We start from the raw sequence: 9,276 nt of genomic DNA, 5'->3' as shown, positions 1-9,276 counted from the left end.
CTCGACCAGCTCAGAGAAGGGGAAAGGAGAGGGGTGAAGACTGTGGGAGGGGGTGACCGGAAGGGGCAGTGAGCAGGAAGTAAATAAATAAATAAATAAATAAGATTAATTGGACCTCGTAAAAATTGAAAACTTCTGATATTAGAAGAGAATGAATTCATTGAAAATAGAACAAAAACGGGTAGCACAAAGAAATTCCACAAGTGAGCATTGAATTCATTGAGACGGCCCACATCGGTACTCATGAGCATCAAGGCGAGCTATGGATTGAAATGATGACGCATGGCTAAGAAGACCGACGGATGTAACAGATACTGGGAAGGACTCAGAACTCAAACTCCGGCGCCGTCGAGTGGAAAGAAGGGGAAGTAGTGCAAACAACTGGAGAGGGACTTTGCAATTGTTTTAATAATTAAGCAACTGTCTACTCAAATAGTCTGGAAAATCCACCCTTTTATATTTTTCTAAGATAAGTAAATATTTTGACCTATAAAATATGTCATTAAATATCCTTGGGAAGGGCTGACAATCACACCATACCAGAGACAGACTAACATTAAAAACTGGGCGAGCACAACATTCATCCATGGACCCAAATAATACCCTGTGTTTTCTACAGGAGTGTACACCTCAAGAATGAAAATAATCAATTACTGGTATTTACGATAATCTGGAAGAATTTCTTAAATGAAGTTAGGCACAAAACTATACACAACGTATTATTCTATTTATATAAGACTCTAAAAATGGTAAAAATTAATTTTTTATTGAAAAATACTTTTTTCTTACAATAAATTTGTAGTTAAAGAGAACATCAATAGCGGCCCAGGATACATGCGAGGGACTGTGTGAGGGGCATGAGAAAAAATGTTAGGATGAGAGGTGTTTATCATGGTTGAGGTTATTTGATTACCGAAATGTGTGCATTTGTCAAAACTTCATATCTGCACATTTTAAAAGGGTACATTATATTATATGCAAATTACATCATAGTAAAACTAATTTAGAAAATGCATACTCAACACTTCATTAATTCTACCATCATAGTTCTGGTGGGTTTTTTTTCTTTTGTTTTGTTTGTTTTAATTTCCATCTGATTCACACATTATATTTGTCTGACATATAGCTTTTCTTTCTCCCTCCCCCAGCCCCCCACCGTACAGTGCTGAAGAAGGAACCCAGGGCCCTCCACATGCTAGACAGCGGCTACACCATGGGCCATCTGTATTCCCAGCTCTGAAAGCTTTCTGACTGAACCTTTGGACCGGATGATCTGTAGAAGGCTCACACTGTGGTTAGAAGGCTGGGGCCCACGGTTTACTTGGAAGCACACTTGCCTCCTTCCCACAGGCGAGGCCTTCCTCTAGCCTCTTCCAGGCAGGAGGGAGGCAGAGGCATGGGGAAGGAGTCAGGGGGGTGTGGCAGGGCCCAGCAGTTCTTGTCTACCCTGGGCTTTTCTCTGTGCTCACAGGGGAGGCTTTGTGGGCAGGGACACCTCCTCATGGCTGAGGCAGGGCCCAGCCTGGGCCTTAGGAGCCCTATAGCTCCACGCAGTCCCCCTGGCGTAGGATGTGCTGCAGCAACCCATTGACCACGTCCCCAGTCTCGTCCTTCTCCAACACAATGTCATAGGAGTCCATGTAACGCTCCACCGCTCCTCCACCTTGTCATTTAGGAAGCCAATCTTGAGAATGTTCTACACCCCCAGGACCCCATCAGCCATCGTGAGGTCCCCTATGGAGTCCCCAAGCAGGATGATATTGGCTTTGTTCCGAAGTTGCTGGAAGTAACTGGAGTTCTCACACACGGAACTGTTCTTGTTGTAGGTGTGGATGAGGGGGCCCTTGAATCCTTTCAGGAAACATTCCTCACTGAAATCCATGTATCTGGACACAGTGTGGATGTTGGGGTGGAACACTTTCATCTGTCGGATAATTTCTTCCAGGATGTCACCGATGCCCGCCGAGAAGACGAAAAGAGGAATGTTGCTATGGTAGAGTGTGTCGAAGACCGTCTTATAGCCCTCCCTGAGCATCGCAGTGGACTCGCCAACCACCTGAGCTAACTAGTTCTGGTGGTTTTAAAGATGTTACAAGCATACATAAAATTTTATTATAAAGTAGGCGACATCAATTATCAGGAAAGGAAAAGATGATTCAACAGAAATATAATGTATAATTGGTTGGCAATTTAAAAGAATATCAAGGTTTATCCTGGATAGTTCCACATATCTGAATAAATTTCCAGAATAACAAGATGAAATGTACATATATAATTATCTTCGAAAAGCATTAATGATGTGTGTGCGTGCACACAGTGTACATTGCTCATATATGAGGGTGCGTGCACCATGTGAAGGACAGAAGACAACTTTCAGAAGTCACTTCTCTCTGTCCCTGGTGACTTTTGGGAACTGATCACCGAACCAGTCCCACAATACAACCTTTCTCTGAGTATGGCATTACTTTTTGTTGGTTATATAAGTTTTCGAATGAAAGCTTTTAAATGAAATCAAATTCATTACCCCACACCCAGTGTCCTTGTCAATGGGCTAACAAAACTTTTCTAAAATTTAAGATTTATTTATTTATTTAATTTATGTATATGAATACACTGTTGCTGTCTTCAGACACACCAGAAGAGGGCATCAGATCCCATTACAGGTGGTTGTGAGCCACCATGTGGTTGCTGGGAACTGAACTCAGGACCTCTGGAAGAGCAGTCAGTGCTCTTAACCGCCGAGCCATCTCTCCAGCCCAAATCCTTTTAAAAGAATAAAAACTGTGGATAAATATTTTCTAATCCCGTCTTCTGAATGCCGACTTTAAGCTTCAGGTCAATGGAATAAGTCATAAGCAAGGTCAAAACATTTTCAGCTTAAAACTGAAATCTGTACTTCAAAAAGACCATAAATTCATGTTTTAAAAAAACTGAAAATGTATTGTATGATATATGATTTATGTGCTTATTAACAGCTTGAAGAATTTACACGGTTCCTTGAAATAGATAAAGCACAAAGAACCCTTTGCAGAAGTGAACAAACAGTATTAGCATGCCGAGCAGATAAATGTATTTAAAAGGGTCAGTTTCCTTGGCAAAATGAAACATGAGCCAAGGCATTTTGTCTATTAAATTATCAAACAAACACTTTAACTAGCATAATAATAACATTAGTGAAGTTGTACTAAATATAATATCTACTAGGCATGGTGGCACAGAACTTTCCTTTTTTTTATTTTATTTTATTATTTTTTTTTTTGTGAGACAAAGTCTCTCTATTTAGTCCTGGTGTCCTCGAATCCAATATGGAGACCAGCCTGGCCTCAAACTCAGAGATCCTTCTACTTCCGTTTCCTGAGTGCCTGTATTAAAGGCATCTGCCACCATTTCCTTTACTCTTTAATAACAAGATTTTTCTCTCAAAAATACAGAAGCAAACTCTACCCAAAGAACCCAGGCAACTGAGGAACGCTGAGAGCAAAAGACAGAAGCCTTCTCCACGGACAAGCACAGCTGCTGGTCACTCGACAACAAATGATCAGACTTGAAGACATGCATCCAAGCAACATTATACAGACTGGGCAGCTTATATTTAATAATATGAGTACACACACACACACACATATGAATATATGAATAACAACAATTAATGAAAAATGAATTTGGACAAGAGTAAGAAAGAGTATCTGAGGGGGTTTGGAGTAATGATCCATAAGCAGAAAATGATCTAATTTTGTCATAATCTCAAAAAATAAAAGAAATAATAAAGAAGATACAGTCGCACACTCACACATGTACACATACATACACACATGCACACACACATGCACACATATGTACACATGTGTACACACACTCTCACACAAGCAGGAGCAATATAGTCAGTTTATGGAGTTTGTGTATCTTGTGAGATGATATCCACCAGAGAAGAGCCCTCAAACATGGGCTTAAGCCAATAGAAAGTCTTTCCTAGCTGGCTAACGACACCACTGAGCAGTCACAAGACTTTCTCAGGGTGAATTTTTAAGTGGAAAACCACACCTTAGCTTGACATAGTCAATGAACAAGAACAGTTAACCAGCACTGGAACTACAGAAGTCAAAAAGAACGGTTAGTGCATTTAGGGACCTCCCCACAGCTATGGGCTTTAATGGGCTGGATCTTGGCTCTGGCTCTTTTTTTGGTAGGTGTTGCTGCCCACGTGCTTGCTGGGTCCCAAGGCCTGGATGGTACTTCTATCGTGGCATCCATTATAAATATTTTCTACTAACAAAGAATATTTTGAAACAAAATTATTTAACAGTATAGTATATTATCTATTCTTTTTTTAAAAATAAAAATGGTGAGAAATGGGTAAAACGGTTGAACAAAATATGTCACTGCATCTGTAGCCACCTGCAGCCATGGACGAACTGGGTTCACCTGAAAGGGAGGCTGGAAGTGAAAAAAGGGACGGAGAGGCGAGAGAAGCAAGAAGCCAAGACAAAGTTTTCTGATCAAGGCTCTAAGTTTAATATTCAGCTCTTCTAATTTAAAGGGAAAGCCCCACCGAACTCCTTCTTGTTTCAGCCGGGAGATGGGTGGGGGAACCCATCCTTTGTCACAGCCAGAGATGTCTCAAGGCAAGCTCAGCGGGCAGTCTATTCTTCTAAGTTCCTGTGGCAGGTTGTACGTGCAGCCAAGGTGGGTAACTCTTCCTAAGTCCTATTATTTGGTGTATTGTGGTAAACAAGGTCTATCGGGCCTGCTCAAGGCTGGGGGGGAGGCCACATCCATCCGTGGCTAAGGTCTTGGGGCCTTATATATATGGCAGGTGTTTTAAGAGCATAGAGGGGGAAAAATCCCGCCTTGGGAGGCAGAAAGGGGTTGGGGGGGAATTCTATGGGTTCTAGGCCAACCTGGCCTTCAGATCAAGTTCCAGGTCAGCCAGTGTTATGCTGAGAACTTGTCTTGAGTGAGTGAATGAATGAACGAACGAATGAATGAATGAATAATTTTTATGGGCCACATGGTAATATGGCAGAACAAGTTAGTACAAACTAAGGAATTGACATACCTCAGCTTTTGCCATCAAGAGATTAATTATAGCAATCAAGGTTTATTCACATTAGGAAACATTATCTAGCCTTTAAAATAATTTACATAAATATCTTCTACTAATATGGAATGTTTTGGAAGAAAATCACTTAACAGTAAATGTATAATGAATTAGCTATTCTTTAAAAGGTGGGAAATGAGCAAGACAGGTTGAAAGAAATACGCCAATATATTAAATTACGAGGATTCCCAAGGGAGAGTCAGATAGGCCTAATGGGTTTTTTTCTTTTGTTTTATAATTTTCAAAGTTTCTACTATGGAAACATACTCCAGACAATAAATTTAAATTTACCCTCAAATCCCTATAACACAGATCAAGTCAATAAAGGAATTTCTTTTAGGTTGCCACGCTGAGGGAGAAGTGTTACGCCACCTAGTGTCCAGAGGCCATGACTACTGTTATGTGCTTCTTGTGCCTCTAAGACAGAAGACAGGGATCCCAAGGATGAAAGCAGCAGAAGCAAAGAGCAGAGAATCCTAGAGACAGGCAGTTACTCCATGCGCTCTCGAGACCCCTCCACACACTTGGGTAAACTAACTATATTGCGCCTTGTTTGTTTGTTTGTTTGTTTTAGATAAAATCATGCTGTGTAACCTGAGGCTACCTTTGGATCTTTAGTTCCCCTGCCTCTGCCTCGGTAGAGACATGATAGGCTTGCGTTATCACCGCGGCTTTACTTTCTGTTTCTAAGACTGAGCTACAGGACTTGGAGCAAAATGAGGATAATTAGCTGGGTGATGCTGGCTTACAGGAAAGCAGCTTGTCCTGTGGCTCTGTCACGGCGGAGCCACCGACTGCTTACCAAATCCCTCCCATAGACTGGCTCCCCTAAGGCCCTAGTTCTCGGAGATATGTAAGATTTCTTTTTAATTCCACAATCTCATAAAATGTCATCGTTGTCAAGAAGGCTGATACTAATTAGGTAAGTAAACGCAAAACAACAACAGTAACAACAACAACAAAGAAGCAAGATTACTATAAATTGTGATGAATCTTAAAATGGAAAAAAAAAACCTTAGGTGAGAAAAAAAGAGTAACCTGGGGAGGCCATGTTAATTTGAACGCTGTGGGAGAGATTTCTAAACAGGTGAAAAATAAGAATGAATTCTCTTTAAGAGGACACTAAAGAAGAGTTTTTCTTGGTCCGAGAACAAGTCTTACAGGTGAGTGGATTTACAGTATTACTGATCAGCAATATTCCGACAAACGTCTTGTAATCTGAAAAACAACTTTTTTGTTTATAGTCCCCATCCAGATATTTTAATTTCATATACCAAGTATGTGAGAGTAGAAAAATTCTCAGCACATTTTCCTCTGTTAAGTAATTACATTATGTATCTGTCATTTGTGGGCATGAATTCATGAGCAGGCAAGCATTGTTTGGTAGACCTATTAAACTGTATACACATGAGTTATGAATGAGTTTGCTTCCTGGGTCTGAGATTAACATTTGTCCTTGAGGCTAAGAAATTCTAATGGAGTCTCTGCTGCAACATTGTTGTCTCATGTGAAATTCCCTAAAGGGGAAGATGGAATTATTTTATCATCCTTGTGCTTTTTTCTCTAGCACATAGGAGTAACGCATGCACTGCAGTGGCTGCCAATTCTAGAGAAGAAAGTGGATAAAAGTAACATTCATGTTCCACAGACGTTTACTGGATATGAAGAAAAACACACTCTATGCGAAATGTTGCAGTTATGCTGAGAAGTGGAAGAACTTAAAAGGGATATAGAAACCAGGCAACACCTGTATCTCTATCTGCAATTAGTTACAAGGAAAAACCACTTGGCATGGTGATCAACTTGAAGTGTGATCACTGCAACAAACCAGCTTCCTGGGACATGTTCCGAGGGTTCCTTCATTTACCATGGAATTGCATCAGATACGCCTAACATAAATTAAAGTTGTCAGGTCAAAGGCATTTAATATATTGAACCTACCAAGAATCATGGCTTGGCAGCACAGTTCATTGTAGAGCTTCTGGTGTTTAATTCCATGATCACATGGTTCATTGGGAAATACTATGGACCAGTTCTCAGTGTCCTGAAAGAGTATCTCTCAACACAGCGTTAACCTAGAAAAATTCTTAATTTCAAACCTGAAAGGTAGTTATCAGATGAGCTTTGCTTTTGTTTAATTGAAATACTGTATGTTGGGAGCTGTCTGCGGAGGGAAAGAGTTAAATGTGGAAAACTTGGTCAGGGTGTACGCCAACATTATATACGATGATTTTTAGAGACAAGCTTAATGGAAAATCAGAAAAGTCACTAATGAGATTTCCCTAGACATTACTTTCTGGTCCTGAATTCAGGATGAAGACAGGTTGGTGAGCCGTCTATTTGCATATTGCCTGTCAAAAGCACACATTAAAAAAATTATTCAATTAACAGAAGCCAGCCCTATACAGTCAGAATTTCAAAAGGACCTTAAACAATTCTTATAACATTAATAGTCTCTCAGCTTGCTGAAACCCATTATTTAATATCATTCCTTTAGATGAAAATACTAATCCTTCTTAACATGATAATAACTCTCATTCATGAGTTTGATTCTTTCTGGAAAGACACTTTTGATAGCAAAGAGAAGACCGTGAAGGCTTCTCAGAGTGTCAGAAACAATAGGCTAGAAAAAGCCATCTAATGGCTAAGTCTTAATCACCGCAAACAAGTTTCTCCACTTAATAAAATTTTTTAGTATGTTTTTAATTGAAATAGAAATATATCACTTTCCCTCCTCTCTTTCCTCCTCCAGCCCCTCCCAATGACCCCCCTTTTTTCTGTGCTTCTAAATTCAATAGCCTTAGTTATACCTCTCTCTCTCTCTCTCACACACACACACACACACACACACACACACACACACACACGCATGTTGCAGAAAGTGTCTGTGTGAATGTGTGTAGTGTATACAAATATACATATAAATACAACTTGTGTCCATTTTTGTTGTTTGTATATGTGTATGAGTTCAGGGCTGATCTCTCACCTTGGACAACCCATAAGGAGGCTTATCCCTGGAAGAGGTTGACTCTCCCTTTTCTGCCAATCATTAGTTGCCTGTAGTTCTTTGTGTAGAACTGAGATTCCAAGAAGTCCCCTCCCCCCCTGTGTTGACAGGCCCATTAATATTGCCATGGTTCCAGCCTTGTTTATTCAGCCATTTCTGGGAGAGGTTGTTTCAAGGCAGACTCTTTGGCGTTCTGGTTCCGACAGTTGTTCCATCCTCCTCTGTGATGTTCCCTGAGCCATCGATGCAGGACCTGTGGTGTGGATGGGTTCTTTAGGACTGGCCTCTGCATGATCCATTGATCTTTACGTTGTATCCAGTTCTGGTTTTCTGTGATAAATGTTATTCCAGATTTCCGACCATTTGGCAAATGAGACCTTTGAGATAGAATTCTTTTTGAGCATATACTGAAAACTTCCAACTGTCAGTGGCTTATATACTGAACACCTGAACACTTTTTTATATACACACAATGATTTCAGACTCAGAAATTTTTGCGAGACTAATTAAAAACAAACAAACGGGCTTCAGGGATAGAAGAATAGCCCAGTGGTTAAGACCCCGTATGGCTCTTACAGAGGATCCAAGTTTAATTCCTAGCACCTAAGTAGGCAGCCCACAGTTTTCTCTAACTCCAGCTCCAGGAGATCTGAAGCTCTGTTGTGAACTGCACAGGCACCTGTATTCAAACAGATATATATACCTCCCACCCCACCCCACCCCCATACACATATACACACATACTTAAAACTAAGAACCTGAGGGCTGGAGAGATGGCTCAGCTTTTAAGAGCACTGACTGCTCATTCAGAGGTCCTGAGTTCAATTCCCAGCAGCCATATGGTGACTGTAATGGGATCCGATGCCCTCTTCTGGTGTGTCTGAAGACAGCTACAGTGTATATATATATATATGTGTGTGTGTGTGTGTGTGTGTATACATAATCTACATATACACACATATATATCTATATACAATAGATAGATAGATAGATAGATAGATAGATAGATAGATAGATAGATAGATATTGAATGGGTGGGTGGATAGATATAGAGAAAGATGCTAGATAGGTAGGTGTGTAGGTAGATATACAGATATATAGATAGATGATTGATAAAGAGAGATGATAGATAGATAGATAGATAGATAGATAGATAGATAGATAGATAGAT

The 9,276-nt window shown here is 40.3% G+C and overlaps 1 pseudogene; it reads right to left on the bottom strand.

Moving 5' to 3' along the window:
• Positions 1 to 1,538: 1,538 nt before the first annotated feature.
• Positions 1,539 to 9,276, bottom strand: part of LOC114613690 — a 61,969-nt pseudogene continuing 54,231 nt past the window's right edge.

This window comes from Grammomys surdaster, unplaced genomic scaffold (assembly GCF_004785775.1).
Source record: "Grammomys surdaster isolate TR1022 unplaced genomic scaffold, NIH_TR_1.0 126271, whole genome shotgun sequence".
In the NCBI taxonomy this organism is placed as follows: Eukaryota; Metazoa; Chordata; class Mammalia; order Rodentia; family Muridae; genus Grammomys; species Grammomys surdaster.
The sequence above is the reverse complement of the archived record's forward strand: the minus strand, read 5'-3'. Positions and strand labels throughout refer to the sequence as shown.